This window comes from Sylvia atricapilla, chromosome 4 (genome assembly GCF_009819655.1).
Source record: "Sylvia atricapilla isolate bSylAtr1 chromosome 4, bSylAtr1.pri, whole genome shotgun sequence".
NCBI lineage: Eukaryota > Metazoa > Chordata > Aves > Passeriformes > Sylviidae > Sylvia > Sylvia atricapilla.
The window spans coordinates 9,113,762-9,129,743 of record NC_089143.1 but is presented as its reverse complement, the minus strand read 5'-3'; the positions used below and the strand labels follow the sequence as shown (position 1 = coordinate 9,129,743).

At 49.5% G+C, this 15,982-nt stretch overlaps 1 long non-coding RNA gene across 1 annotated transcript in view; it reads right to left on the bottom strand.

The window, feature by feature from the left end:
• Positions 1-4,454: 4,454 nt before the first annotated feature.
• LOC136360102 (uncharacterized) overlaps positions 4,455-15,982 on the bottom strand; it is a 12,175-nt gene continuing 647 nt past the window's right edge. The window contains exons 2-3 of the long non-coding RNA XR_010743418.1: positions 9,131-9,384; positions 4,455-4,624 (exon numbers count right to left, since the gene is read on the bottom strand). This is a non-coding gene — a long non-coding RNA (uncharacterized lncRNA). The remainder of the gene's footprint in view (positions 4,625-9,130; positions 9,385-15,982) is intronic.

The following is a 15,982-nucleotide window of genomic DNA, read 5'->3' as shown; positions in this document are numbered from 1 at the left end:
CACAGATAACTCTGCCATAAAAGCAGTCTCTGTTGTCATAAGCTGAAAAAGACCTCATATCACTGTGGAGTTTTCTCATTATTGATGAGGTAGGAAATATTTCGTGAGTGAGAAGACCACAGGACCCTACACTTCCTTGGTTTGTATCAAATCCCTGTGGATGGAGGAAACTTATGAAGAGCTCCCATCAAATTACTGAATCAGGAAGAAGACAGACTTTTGAACCTCTTCTGAATACCTCATAAAGAACTGGCCTTTGCATTATCCAGTGCCTCTGTTGTGGTCCCATGGATGTTGTACTGGCAGAAACCCTCCTGGCTGGTCACTGCCACCAACTTTCTGGGATTTCACAACCTCTTTCTCTTCCACTTTGCATACCTGGGAGAGAAAGACAGTGCCCAGCACAAAGACACCATATGTGAAGCAATGAATTTAACCAAGTCATGGACTCCATGAAGGATTGAGAGGCAGAGTTGTCAGGAGAGTAAACCCATTACTAACTGACCCATTCTCTAGTGTTTGAGTCCCTGTGCAGCGATTTTTGTGGCAACAGTGGGAAAGGAGAGGTGTCACAGAGCAGGGTGGGACACTTGGGTATTCCTTCTGCAAGGAGCCAGCAAATGTTGGTATTCTTTGCCAGGAGGCAAGAGACAGTTTAGTATTAGCACTAAACTAGATAGAGGGGAGACAGGATTTGGCTGGTGGCAAGGAATCAGACTAGCAATTACCAGACCTGGATTCTGATTTCATTTCATTCTACTGAGTCCTGGTTTCCAAGTCAAACTGTACACTGTTTGTTACCTCATGGCACTTTTTTTTTTTCCTTCAAGAAAAGTAGATAAACAATTCTCACCCTGCCAATGTCGCCAAACTGTGAAACTCAGTATGCATTATGATCTCCAGGAAGTCACCAGTAACTGAATACAAAAATAACAGCATTTTTTTTAATGCCCTGCTCATTCATTAATACTTGTAAAATGCTCTGAGATCCTTGGATGTAGAGTAAGATAGAATATGCTATAATGTTCTTGCTAATTATGAAGTCAAGATAATTTAGAGATAAAAGGAAATTTATAAATGTTTGTAGTTCGTATTTAGGAAGAAACAACCTAGAATCTAGTTTATATCTTCCTAGTTTGTATCTAGGAAGAAACAACCAGCAGTTTCTCTTTTCATTATTCCAAATGTCTTTGTTTGGTTTTCAGAGACAAATTGAACTGTACTAATAATTTCATTTAACTCACTGATTTCTTTTGTCCTGCTTTATTTTTTTCCCAAAGCACTATTGCTTTTGCAAGACAACAATAATCATGACTCACCCTCTATACACATTTCTTAATAAAGTTTTTCTCTTATTTGTCCTTAACTTCCCAGCATTGAGGAAAGGTAAAAACTTAGTGGAGTTTCCTATCCAAATGCTTTGTTTTGTTCTAACATTTACTGCTGCTAACTACTAGTGTGAGTACTCCCAACCCAAGGCAGCTGATGAGAAGGATTCAGTTCACATCTGTAAGGGTTCCTACTTTGTGTCTCTCTTAAATTTGCTCATTCTGCAGGTGTAAAAAGCTCCTCAGAAATCAGTAGGATTTCATAAGGTGAACAAGATTTTCGCTTTGCTGACTACAGTAAGAGTTTTATCTGATTCGGGATTAAGGTGTTGGTCCCAACGGTGAATGATCAAAGCCAAAGTGGTAAGAGATGAAGTGAAAAAATGAATAGTGATCCTTTTCCCCTTACAACCTGTTCTCATTGCTGTATTGAATTCTGCCTCTGTACAAATAATTCAAACCATCTCTTTTCATGATGTATTTTCAACCACTATTAAAGGGGAAAAGACTGTTTCTAGAACTTTGCTATTATTGAGAAATACAAGATAGCATAGAGGAATTTTTATTCATTGCAAGAGCTATAACTGCAGGGTTTAAAATTATTCTTGTACTTGCAATCAGACCACATTTGCTTGTTAAGGTGAAAGGCAGAGACAAGGTTTAGAAGATCACTCCTTAAGAGGATACATTTTTACACAGGAATTTTCCCCACCACCAATGTACACAATACTTGGGCATACAGAATGTGTGTTACTGTGTATATATATATATATATATACACACACACACTATATATACACTATATATACACTATATATATACACACACTATATATACACTATATATATATATATATATATAACCTTTGCATGTTTTAATCAGTGAATTGATTACTTTAGTGGGACCTCAATGAGTCTCTTCCATGTAAACAATTATGATCAATAGGCTATTTTTTGCATCTCAGTCTTTATAAAACTAGATGTTTCCATCTAGTATTTACACGGCACTAGTTTTAATTTACCTCAAAGGAACCATTTAAAACATATTAAACCTGAAGAGGGTTTAGACACAAACCAAAGCATGCCACCATAACAGGACACTTGTCATTCTCTCCTTGCTTGTCAAGATCTAGGACCCAGTTTTTTGCCCTGTCTGCCAGAATGGCTTTCCACCACCACCACCATCCTGCTAGGGCAACAGTGGATGACCACCACCTCCTCTGGGAACAGGGCTTGGCTTATATTTCTCCCTTCCAATAAAAGAGTGGCCAGCTCAGCTGAGAAGCCTTGGGGACCTCAAAACTCCATGGAATATGACATCAAATCTGTAGGCCATCTTCCACCCTTCCTTTTGGGGCTTTGAAGACAACAGACATTTTAACATCCTTTACTTATTCTGCTTTTTATTTACTATTGCAGCAGCCACAGCTGTTGGCTCACTTTTCTCCTGGTCACATCTGTGTGTGGTGGGGGTGTATGAGGCACGTTGCAGGTGTGCCATCACACCAGAGAGGGATTTTGTTGCAAGGGCCATCATCTCCATCACCAAAGCCCTGGCCTGGGGGACACTGAGATAAAGGGCAGATCTTTATACCCTCATTCGTGGGCCCATAACTTTCAACCTGTGGGCCAAGTCAGGCCAGGTCCCAGGCTGCCCTGGCAGGCAACTGGCGTCCACGGGGGTGTGAGGGTGTGTGCATGCCTCTGTGTGTGTGTTTGTGTGTGTGAGTGTGCCAGGAATGCCCCTTTTGCCCATGTGTGTGTATAGGGGGTGTGTGTATAGGGGGTGTGTGTGTGGAATTCCCTTTTTACATGTGTTGTGTGTGTATGTGTGCACATGTGAGTGTGCCAGGAATGCCCCTTTTTGCCTGTGTGTGTGTATGGGGGTGTGTGTGGAATTCCCCTTTCACACGTGTTGTGTGTGTGTCTGTAGATGTGTGTGTGTGTGTGTGTGTGCCCATGTGAGTGTGTCAGGAATACCCCTTTTGCCTGTGTGTGTGTGTATGGAGTGTGTGTGTGTATGGAGTGTGTGTGTGGAATTCCCCTTTCACATGTGGGGTGTGTGTGTGCCCATGTGAGTGTGCCAGGAATGCCCCTTTTGCCCGTGTATGTGTATGGGGGGCTGTGTGTATGTGTAATTCCCCTTTCCCATGTGTTGTGTGTGTGTGTGCCCATGTGAGTGTGCCCGGAATGCCCCTTTTGCCCGTGTATGTGTATGGGGGGCTGTGTGTATGTGTAATTCCCCTTTCCCATGTGTTGTGTGTGTGTGTGCCCGTGTGAGTGTGTCAGGAGTGCCCCTTTCACCCTCCTCACCTCCCCGGCAGCGCGCTCCTGCCTCCGGCGGCTGGTGGCTCAGTGCATTGGCTGATTAGGTAACAACAGAGCACCTTCCCTCCCTGTTTCCTCTCAATGCGCTTGGGCCACGGCTTTTGAAGGAGCCCGGCCCTGCCACTATCCAGCCATTATAGCGGGATGTATGGGGCTTTATCCGGAAAAAGCTCAGCCTTGCCCCAGGCTTCATCAATCATTTAGACCGGTTCAAATCCCCTTCATCGTGTTCCGCCTCATTAAACCTATCGAGGGGGACTGAAGAGAGTTTGTATAGGTCCAGAATGCCTGTACACTCCTCTCTATCTCGGACAGCGCGGACGAAAAAAAAAAAAAAAAAAAAAAAAAAAAAAAAAAAAAAAAAAAAAAAAAAAAAAAAAAAAAAAAAAAAAAAAGGTCGAAGAAAAAGGCAAAAAGGCAAAGAATCAATTAAAAGGGGTAACTCTGCCCTGTTCGCACATGAGCCGGGCGGGGCGTCCCCTCCTCACGGTGTCTTGTGGAGCCCCTTCACACTCCGCCCGGGCTGCTGGCCCCTGGGGACACCCAGCAGCCCCCCGGGGACATCGAACTGCCCGCAGGTGTAAAGGCCGGGGCGATGCGGTCTGCCCTGGCCCCTCTGCTCGTCTGCAGTCACGGGAGGAGAACAGCCCCGTGCACATCCCTGCAGGCAGCGAGAGAATGGGCCGGCTGCCACTGGGTCCCGTGCCAGCCTTTTTTAAATAAACGCATTATTTTATCCCCTGGGAGAGAAAGAGAAATGAGCTCCAGCAAAACGGTGCTGATTGTTATTTATCCTTATATTTTTTATTCTGACGACGTCAATCGCCAAAGTTGTCGGTGCCTTGCCCCTCTGGTTCCCGCTCCCCGGGTGGAGATGCGCCTCCGGCCGGGATGCTCCTCTCCTTCGGGGCTGCGCTTCTGTCCGCGCCCGGAGCCGCGCTCGGAAACCAGGCTGCAAATTGCTGACATCTGCATTTAAAACAAAGAGGGACATCCGCATTATCGCCGATCCCTTCTGATATTAATAGTCATAAAACCCGGAGTGATTACCGAAAAGGAACGTGTCAAATTGCCAAGATTTGGGTGGGGCCGGGTCTAAAAAAATAGAGAAGACAAAAAAGAAAGAACTAACCAAACAAAATAATAATAATATATATATAAAAAGGCAACGCACCGAATCCAAGTCTGTATTTTAACTTTTTTAATAACGATTTTTCCTGTGCTGTAAGCTTGCACCGAATCCTGGAGGAATTGCTAAATCAGATTAAGGTTATATTTTGCAACAGACTGGATGGAGCAATAAAGGAGAAAGCGCGGAAATGGGACTTCACCCATCAATTAGATCTCTATTAGCAGCCAATGCAGGCTTCACCACAGGAAATGTCACGTCCCGGCAGAAGCAGAGCCTTTCACTTTCCCCTGAAATTAAACAATTCTTCATGCTCGCAGACCCCGGGCGAGCCGAGCCTTTGTTCGCCCGGGTGCAGAGGGTGCGCGTCCCGCCAGCACCTGCTCGCTGCCTGCGCCGGGAGCCGCGGCCGGGCCACCGCCTGCACAGGTTGCCCCAACACCTGCGCTGCTCGCCCTCCTGCCCAGCACCCAGGAAACCGCCGCCTTAAAAGGCTCTATTAATATTAAAGGGGTTATTCCAGTCATAAACGGACCATTACCGACACAATGGGAAGTATTTTGAATAGCAGGTCGGCTCATCTGCCTCCATAGATCATAACTGCCAAAACCGTCCCCCTCTCCCCCCGCGGCTCCTCATCCCCGGCTCCTTGGCGTTTATGGAGCCGAAGACTCCTCCGCAGCAGTCTCTCGTCAGTGGCACCATCGCAGGCTGCGGGGCAGTGTTAAGCCGAGGCAGACAGAGTGGGCTCTCTCCGGGATGGAGAAAGAGGCTTTACACCGTGTGAAGCCGCGGGGAGCTCGGCTCGGCCCGGCAGGGCGTGCCTGCTGCTTCTCCCCCCTCTTCCCCCTCCGGCACTGCAGCCAGACGAGCCGCCGGCTCCGGGGCCGTACTGCGGGGAAGGAGGCAGGGAAGGGCACGGGGCCTTTCCCGCACACGTTTCACCCCACCATTCCTTCCCCCCTTCCCGCTTAGGGAAAAGAAAGAAGAAAAGAGGGGGGGGGAAAAAAAAAGGCGTTGAATTTGCCCATAAGCAAGAAAGGTGCAACAGGAAAGGAATGGCCAAGAAGGGGGAAGTCACAGGGGGGGATAAAGGGAGCTCTGTTGCCCCGGTCCTCGTTGTTCTTGCTGCTGCTCCATTCAGGCACCGAATTCAAATGGATATTTTACAGCTCAGTCCAGCTGAACAGGGGCTCAATGCCTGAAAGCTGCCGAGCTGCCTCCGCGGACATGCTCTGGGCCCGATATTATAATTTTCATAATGCGCTTTTATGTCGCTTCAGCCTCCTCCGGTGAGGAGCCCGCAGAGCGGCTGAAAGGGGCTTTGAGAGACTGGGGAGCGGGGCTGCAGCGAGTTGCGAGCCCCCCGCCGGCCTGAGTGGCACCGCCTGCCCCGGCCCAGGGCTCCTGCCTCCAACCCCCAGCCCCGGCCCGCGGCTCCGGGCTGCTCCGGCTCCGCAGTGCTGGGCACCATCCGTCCCCGCCAGCCGGCACAGGGACACCGGCACAAAGCTCTGTTTCATCCCGGGCCCCCGTGGGCCGTCCTGAGTGTCTGCTACACCGACCCCACCAGGGAAAAAAAGACAAGGAAAGAGGGATTCTCCCTCTTACACACGCAGGAGGGAGGGCAGCTAAACAGTAGAGAAACAAGAGAGTTATTTCCACCGCTACAAGCCAGGTCGACTGAAAAATATGCAGCTGTATATTTATCATCCTGGGTAAGACGCTGGCTGCTAAGAGGGTCGCCGGCTGAATCGTTAACCGGCTGGAGCCAGTGCCTGGGAATGAGATTCGAAAGATTATCGATTTCCCTTCGGGGCCAAAGGAGCCAGCTCCGCCAATGCCCGCCCCCGCCCCGCTCAGCAGGTGCGTGAGCCGCGCTCGCCGTGTGAAAACATCCGAGGGCTCCCCTCGGAGAAGTTCTGCCATCCCCTTCCCTTCCGGCTCGGGGGGCACCAGCGGCTGCAGCCGAAGAGATAGTCACTGACAGAGGAAAGGGCCGGAGTAGATATTTCTAGGGTCCGTTTTAGCTTCAAGAGCGTCCTTAAATAGTTGCCTGAGAGACTGAAGAAAGGAAAATTTTAAAGAAAAAAAAAAGTCAACAAAACATCACACCAAAACCGTGAGAAAGCAGAATCCACGGAGAGAGAGGCAGAGAGGCCGCGGCCCAGGCTCTGCGCGCCCGCGGCCGGGAGCGGACAGCGGCACCGCGGCCTCGGAGCTCCGCTTAGGGATACAGCAAATAGGGAGGCAAGGGAGAAATCCCATTATCTGTTTCTAGCGTGGCTTTTGACGTTTCGCACTGAGTGAAAGGCTTTCTAAGGAGCAAATGACTTGTTTTATCTCGCTACTTATAACTGCAACTTGAATACGAGAGGCTTGCCCCCAAAATCTTGTGTAGCTACTGCTGCGTGCCGCTTACTAAGCCCCTGCTGCGGAGTTAGAAACACATAGAGTCGTTTTTAAAGCAGGCCGAGAGACATGTGGTCTTTGTCCTTGATGTGTCCCAAAAACTTCCGCAGCCGCTCCACACGTGCGGGAGGCTGCGCCGTTCCCAGCTCAGCCCCGGCCCCGCACTCGGCCCGGCTGAGCCCCGCCATTCCCCGCGGCACATGAGGCTCTCTCCTCCGGCCCTCAAAAAGAGCTGGAAGGAGAAACAAATATGTCTTCGCCTGAGTAAAAGAAAAATAAAATAAATACAATAAACAGCAACAATAAAGGCTTTTTTTTTTTTTTTTTTTTTTTTTTTTTTTTTTTTTTTTTTTTTTTTTTTTTTGGTCTCGTTCAGGTGGAATTTCACCCGAGATACGTCTCAGGGAAGGGAACTGTTCGCAGCCCCGAAATCCGCATGGCGTGAGTGGATGTTTCTCACCCACGGACCGTGGGAAGCCACCAGTAGCCACAAGCTGCTTTAACCCTTTCTCGCCTCCTTCCCACGTGCTCCTTTGCAGAGGGGGAAATGCTCTTGAGCAGCTGGACCACCTCCTCCCCCACGCCTGTTTTCCCCCCAGGGGACAGCGAGAGGCCGCGGACCCGTCTGCGCTCTGCAGAAGGGTCCGGATGCTTCGTGGAGGCGGCTGTGCCCGTCGCAACGTGGATGCTGCTGTTTCTGGATCGTTTTGGTTGTGAACCTACTGCGCTCATGTTACAAATGCAATTAATAGTAAAAGCAGCCTTTATCTGAAGAGCAGCAAGCAGCTGCACACCGCAGGTCATTATCCATTAGCGGGTAGTGTTCAGCACTTAGCAGGGCTGTCGTGTTCAAGGCAAGGGGAGGACAAGCAAAAGCCTTATCTCCCGTCCTAGTCTTTCCACCACTTTCCTCCGCCCGGGAGGGAGGCCAGCTAGCGGCAGGCTGTCCCGAGGACAGCGCAGGCTGGGCGCCGGCAGACTGTGGGGACGTGCTGCTTTTTTCCCCCCACCGGGGCAAACCCCCCTGATTCAGTGGAGGAGTTCAAGTCTTCTAAACATATATCCTTCTCTCCTGCCCCCTTCCCAGAAGAGTCTTCCAGTTGGCTTCGTAGCCATTGGCAAGGGTCGGCAAGTGCAGAGCCACCCCTGGCCCCAGGCTTCGTGCCTCAGTTTCCCTATCCTGCAGACCCAGGTCAATGCTCCCACCTCATTTCCTGAAGCATGCCCACACCGCTGCTCTGTGCCGCTGCTGCGAGAGGTGTTTCCACACCTCCGCGGGCCTCCCACAGCACATGAGGTGCCCGTTCCAAACCCGCTCGGATGCGTGTAGCACCCAATGGGCTGGACTTCACCCCACAAGGTAATCTTCTTGGGACAGCCAGAGAGCGGGCAGGAACCCAGCATCAGGAACCCAGGATCAGAAAACCTCCCTCGGCCGCACAGCAAGGCTCTGCCTGCTGTGGTATTTTGGCAGAATCCAGCGAGGTCTCCGCCCAAGACTTTTAGGGCTTCTCACCCGTTAAATGAAAGTTCAAGAACACACTGAGGACATCCAACACGTCTGGCTAAAACCTCACTCTGGCCACTCGCTCGTGGCAACACAGAGCAAAATACTTCCTCTGCAGCTCGGTGAACTGCAGTGAACCACCTACCATCTGCTTAAACCTCAGGATAAAATGAAATATCTTATCGATTTAGTCTCTAAAAAAAATAGAGGAAGGAAGTGGGAAAAAAAAAAAAAAAAAAAAAAAAAAAAAAAAAAAAAAAAAAAAAAAAAAGCCAACCCCAAACCACTCTGTTCTGTATTCTGGAAAAAAAGGAGAAAAAAAGCACCTCTTCGTAGCTCAGTGGGGAAAAAGGTCAAGCTACTATTGACAAGTATGTAAAGACATCTTCTAACCATGGGAAAACATGTATAAATTGTTTCGACTCACTGCATTCAAAACCAATGGAAGTGAATTACAAAACTGCACTTCTTGCATTGTTGGACTGAAAGGATATCTATTTATCATCTTATAAGACAGCTCGAATGATCTTTATCTGCTTTGCCCACTTTCTGACCCAAATTCAGGGTTTTTATGGAAAATTGCAGTCAGTTTGATTGATGAAATCCAAAGATGTCTAAAATGGCACCAAAGATCTCCAACTGTGCAGACTCCAACCGAGGGCTTCAATGTTGGCATTGTTCCTACGAAAAAAGTTGAGAAAACGAGCAAAAGTTAGGGAATTTCTGTTTAAAAACTTCAAATTTCAATGAGGATCCCGAACCTATTATCCCTATTCATGGAGTGAACTGTGTGAACATAAAAGTATTTCCCACACATTGCAAAACAACAACAACAAAACCCCTTATTTTTAAGCTGCTTCATAAACCTTCTTTGTAAACCGCTGAATAACCCTGTGCAGAAAATAAACGCAGCCATTCTCGTTTAGAAATCATGTAAGTTTAAATCCTATGAACAGGAAGCTCACGAGGAATGCTTAAAGACAGAGGAGAAAAATATATGTATTTCATCCGTGCATCCGAAAATAAAGAGAGCCTTAACTTAAAATTCAGAGACGTGCTGGAAGATGATTTTTAAACCCAGTGTGTGACTTCAGAGGGTTTAACTCAGGGTTAAGAGGGAGCACTTCTGCAGGAAATGCTCTTTCCCAGTCTTCCTTGTAGAAGGTGGGTAAACTGCTGCCCACCAAGATTTAACTGGCAACACACGGAGCTGCGAGGCGGGGCACCCGCAGGTGGGTGAGCGCTCGCTGTCCCCTGGACCAGCCCAGATCCACCCGGGACATGGCCGTGGAGCAAAGCCCCGGTGCTCTTCGGCCGTGGATCTGTTTCTTGTGGCTCCCCGTCTCGTTTAGGGCTACGCATTATTGTGGAATACTGTCACCTGCCTAATTGTGCTAAATGGCCACCTCCTATTATTAATAATAGCTGGAACGTGGCTCCTAGACACGTTACCAAGACTGGGAAGCTGATGAATGAAACCCCTACCAGGGAAAATCTTGGTAGCTGTCTTCTGTCGCATTACCCAAGGGGGCCGACTATAAATCTTCCTTCATTTTAACCACGTTTACCCTCATACTCCTCCAGGCTAGGGATGCTGTGTTAAGATTGCACTGATGTGCCAATGCTTTGGACCAGCTGCTCCTAAATACAGACAAGTCCTTGTCAATTAAGCCATTGAGGAGCAGGGCCTGGGAGCTCTGGGGCATTTTAGCAGGCAGCAGTGTGCAGCCCCAACAATTAGCATCCATTTTGAAGGGACCTCCAGGGCACAAATGCACGGGCAGGGAAGAATCAAAACACCAGGCAACTTCAATTCTGAAAACCGGTCACATAATGATACTGAACAGACCGGCCTAGGAGAAGTGAGACAATCTTTCTTGGGAAGGACGTTTAGCCGCTCCCCCAGCCAAGCCGTAGGGCCGAGGCACGCCGCGAACCGCGGAGTCAGAGGAGATAAATGAACACATTCATTTGCCTGTGTGAGCCCAAGTTTCCTTTGGCGGTTCTTCTTTGTAATTCGGTGTCACCTCAAGCAGCTGGTGGCATCCAATGCTCCCATGATCCTGGCCTTTGGCCCAGGCGGAGCTGGACAAGGCAGCCCGCTCCAAGGAGAAGAGCTGCGATGTCTCAGGTCAGAGAGGCCAAGCTACCAGTGGGACAGGCAGAGCACTAGGAGTTCAGCTAAACAAAACCCCGAGGGGAGTAGGCAGCCTGGGGGATCATTAGCGAAGGTGTTTGCTTAAGTCATTAGGAAGCCGGTAGCTAGGGGAAAAAAGGCTTGTTCCACAAGGCACCTCCCCAGAATGGCAGGGCTGGAAATGCAGAGGATATCACAGCACAGGACTATGTGACCCTACCAAGTTCAACAACAGAGCAAACAGCACATGCCATTAGGGACGGCAGTCAACCGGGAGGTAACAAAGAGGGGAGGGCACCGGCAAAAAATGTTCACGTATTAAATATGGAAAAGTATGGGGACAAGGGCAAGGGTCAATGAAAGTCAACAAGAGAGCAGGCGTAATGTTAGAAAGAATTTAATATCAAAAATACATAAATCTGCATGGGAGGCAGTCCCAGAATAGGCAGAAAGGAAGGCAGCCTCGGAGTCAACATTCACTTGGTAATAGAGCCAGAATGGACAGAGCCAGGTTGTTAACATTTAACACAAAAGTTAGCGGGGAATAAAGGACGCAGGGCCGGCTCCTTTAATTGCGGCCCCACCGGGAGATTTCCATATGTCACACTAAATGGATAACACCAGCCTCACTCCGCAAGGCTTCTGCCGCAGAGTCTCCCTGTCTCTCCCTTTACTTTCGTTCCTTTTTATTTCTTTTTCCTCCGTCCATCTCCGCACGCCCCGTGGAGCTTCCAACTGGGGCCGAAACAAAAGTCTGGCTCTGAGTTGGTGCGCGGAAGGATGAGAGAGAGGAAAAGGAGCAGAGGCTTTCGGACAGCCCATGCCCTCCCTGTAGACCCTCACTGGGAGTCACGGCTCGCCGATAGCCGTCGCGACATGAAATTTAACTCCTTTTTTTTTTTTTTTTTTTTTTTTTTTTTTTTTTTTTTTTTTTTTTTTTTTTTTTTTTTTTTAAGGAAAGCATCGTCAGGTTAAAGTAGGATCCGAGGAAATAGGACCACTGTCCCGGCTCAGGTTTAGCCCTGCCTGAGGAACCGGCCGGGCCCCGCTGCCGCCCCCGCGCGGGGACCGGGCCCGTCCGGCTCGGGGGAGCGCACGGACCGCGGGACGGAGGGAGCGGGTTTTCACGGACCAAACAGAAAAAAAGAAAAAAAAAAAAAAAGAAAAAGGCAAAAAACCCCGCGCCCCTGATCAATACGGCAGTGTTTCCGCGCTAGTTCAGGAGGTCAGGCGGGCGTAGACACAGCATGGAGAGTTATTTATGTCAAGTCGGGTTATTGTAAACGAAATCCAGCAAATTGCACATAAGCTCCTCGGGGCCGCCAGTGGGCTCGTGGGCAGAGGTCAGTGTCAGTCAGTCTGTCCATCCCTCTGGAGACAGTAATTGTCCGGGGGCTGACACCGCGTCGGGGGCGATAGGCGGCTCCATCCATCTCCATCCAGTTATCCCGGCGCCGAGGCCGGGGCTGCCCGCTGCTCCGCGGGTGCGTGGCACCGAGCCACGGCCGGCCCCGCTCCCGGAAATGCCACGGGGAGAATGCCACGGCTCCCACGGACCGTGCCGTGCCCTTCTGGGGCGGCGTCCCGCCAGCGCCGCGCATCCCGCACCGGGTACCGCGCCTCGCCAGCCTCCAGCTCCACCAGTACCCTATACTCCCTTTATTAATAGGGAAATTCTTCCTTTCTGACAATTTAATAGTCTAAAGTAATCTTCTGCGTGACATTGCCCATCCGTCTTCTCAAAAGAGAAAACAAAGGGGATGTTTTTTTCTTTGGGCCTCTCCAGATCCCTTTCTATTTTGAGAGGGGCTCCCCACAATGGGGTCTTTATGAACCATAATGGTTATGTTTATGAAGCCAGCGATACCAGTGTATGAAGACAATTTTATGCCTAATTAGAAAATGATGTAAGCAAGGGGGACACAAAGAGGGCTTGTCTGCCGTGGCTGGGTCTCCGGCCACCACTCCAGGGCGAATATATCGCCTCTTCTGTGCTTTACGTCCACTATTTTTATAACATCTCGTCCATTAGCTCCTCAAACTGTTTATGATATCGTGGACAGTTAGTAAAACAGCTCAATTTAGCGGTGGATTAAAGCAATTTTGAAACTTGTTCCGAAGGGAATCGCACGGGAGGCGAAGAGCAGCCCTCCCTTCTCCTATCCAAGGGGACTTCACCTCTGGGAAGACTCCAATAACTGCAACCCCAGCCCCACTCGATTAAGGGATAATTTTTAATATATATGCAATAAATGTTCACTTTGTTAGATTGAATGACAGACAATAATATCGGCAAATCTTCATATCCATCCATTACCGGCAAACGAGCCGCACAAAGAACATATTTGCTTTTGATTAATTTATTTGCAGACTCTGTTTGATAAAGCAATAACTATTTGGTTAAACTTGACATTCGGTCTTCGGGGGGTTATCAGACCAATTCCCTCTCGTTCGTGGGTGATAATAAAGCTGTTTAAACGGGATTAATTATTAATTGGTTGCAATTAATTTCCTCCCTTCTCCACGTCGACAGACAATGAGGATCACTCACTCCCGAACAAAAGACTGCCACAGGAGCATCCTCGCCCCTCGTCTGTATCTATCCATAAGTTTATTCGCCTGTTCCTATCCATCTCTCGCGATTCCTGTACGCAGCTTCTCAGCTTTCCTCTGTCCCGCAGCAGGGAGATCTCCCCCTCGGAGGGGCTGGTCTGGGACGGAGCTGACCGAGCAGGCGGCCCAGGAGGGTCGCTGAAGGACAAGACTCCCCGATTCAGGCTCAGTGATGAATTGCTGTGCGGGAGAGGAACAGAGCTCTCCCCCCCATCTCCGTGCTTCTGCTGCTGATGAATGGGCCCGGAGGATGGATAGTCCAGAGTGTGTTATATCTTCATCAAACTGTGAAACCCCTCCCTTTACTAATAATCTGTCACAACTTTACAGAACACACACTGAGACCAAAGGGAAGCCCCTGCCCTGTAGCCTGCCCCTTCCCTCCCCTGTCAGGAAGGGCTTTATCCGGCCAAGGAGCACGGGGCAGGGGGCCTCTCTCCGCCGAAAGTTTTCCTCGGCCACTGCTCGGCCTTTTCCTCCTCGGCTGCCCCAGGAACCCCTGCCCCAAGGGCCCCGTCCCCTGCTCCGGGGGACCCCGGCCTCTGAGCCCGGTCTGTCCCGGTTAGCCGGGGGAGGCACGGCGGGTTCTGCTCAAGACAGCCGGAGCAGGGTGAGGAAAGCGCCTCAGCAAATCCCCAGCACGGCTTTTAGCGGGAGACATGAGGCCGGAGAGGGACAGCCACCCGCTTTCCCGGGGCAAACGGAGGAAAAAACAGCTAAAGCGAGAGCCAGAATTCTCCTCCAACAACCGATCTTTCTCCTTCCATTAGTATTTCTTTCGGTCACAGTGAAATCTCCCTTTCCCGTCGCGTATCTACATTTAGAGCAGGTGCATCTTCCAGCAACGACGTCCACTCCTCTGGTCTACTCAACTAAAAACAACCATCAAAACTCGTTGTTTAAAAGTAAGGAGAGCAGCGGGAGATGCCGTGGGGTGACAGGCGGCACACACACACCCACACCCACACCCCACACCCGTGCCCCTGCCCGCCGCCCGGAGCCCCGCGGCGAAACCTCTACCCGCAGCCCTGGAGCGCTGCCTGCCGCTCCCTCCGGCTCTTCACCTAGAGAAAGGGTCGTTCCGGATTATTCTGCTGTTAGCAATAGTCATTGCTCTGTCCCGGAATAGTTTAAGGCGTAAAACCGAGGCAGTGAAAGACATTAGTCTAATGAGGTTTGTCGTGTAGAAGCTGTTGATATTATGTTGTCATTCATCTCATTTAAAGTCCGAAGAAACGCATTCATGAGATTGTTTCTTTATTTTTTCCCCCCTTTCTCCCCCTTTCTTGCTGTTTTTAAAAAACATCGCTTTCTTTGGCTGTTTGCTTTAGGGGCTTTTCATCTGCGTGTTTCAGATAAGAAAAGAAATCAGATTCTTTTATTTTTCGATTGGATCCGAATTCCTTTTGATGTCCCCATTTAGTGCCTTTGACTTCTCCCGTGAATGGCAGCCTTTTGTTGCCGTCCCACATGCCCTTTAAGAAATTCTCCCTTAAACGCCTGGTACCCGCTGATGGATCCATTTTCAAATGGACCAGAAGGAAAATGCAAGGAGCGAGAGGCCCGTTTCCTTAGTAATTGCTCGCGTTTGGGTGAAAATGCAGATATTTTTGTCCGATGTGGGAATATTGGGAGTAAGAACATCAGCAGGGGTTTAAAACAAAGATCGTCAGCTGCGAACTCGCTGCACAAGGCGAGCAGCTCGCTTGGCTGCCTTTGGTGTCAAAGTTGGGGTATCCTCCAAAGCGGGGAGCGACGTGCAAAACCTCCCGATGGCCCGGAGGAGAGCGGGTGGCACCGCAGCGCTGTCCGGCTGCCCCGGCCGAGCCCCTGCTCCCCTCCTTCCCTCCCTCGGGCACAGCTCTGGGCACAGCTATGGCAGCAACATTGCTGGGAAAAAAGAGTTTGTGAATATATACATATATGCATAGGGATGGAGGGATGTAGGGATGGAGGGATGGATGGAGGGATGGATGGATGGATGGATGGACGGACGGATGCTGCATATATCTGAAAAGCTGCTCAGATATTGCTGGTTCTAAAGAACGAATCGAGCTCCCCAAACTAAACTTCGGGAAAAGCGACAATAAAATAAATTCGCCATCCAAAACCGCAGACACGTCTGTGCTCCCGAGGCTCGGCAAGCAACGAGGACATCACCACACCGAGAGTGATCAAAAGCTAAACCTCACAGGCATTCCCGAAATACGTATTTTTTCATTCCTAAATAAGAACAGTTCCCCGCATTTTGCCTCCTGGGGCTTTAAATAATTTTAAAGTAATCGGTAAGCGATCAGAAATCACTATCAAGCAACAACTCCAGGGTCTGTGAAGAGGGATCAGTCTCGTATCCCGCAGCGATCCATTCACTAAGCCATGAGCCCGTTTTTTCCTCCAAGTACAGCATTATTTCTTGTTACTCCTCAGGGATACATCGCTGCAAAAACATTGCCTGACCATTTTCGGGTTTTGCCCTTTCTTGTATAAACACTTTTCTCACACCGTTGTGTTCAGACATCGAACGATAAT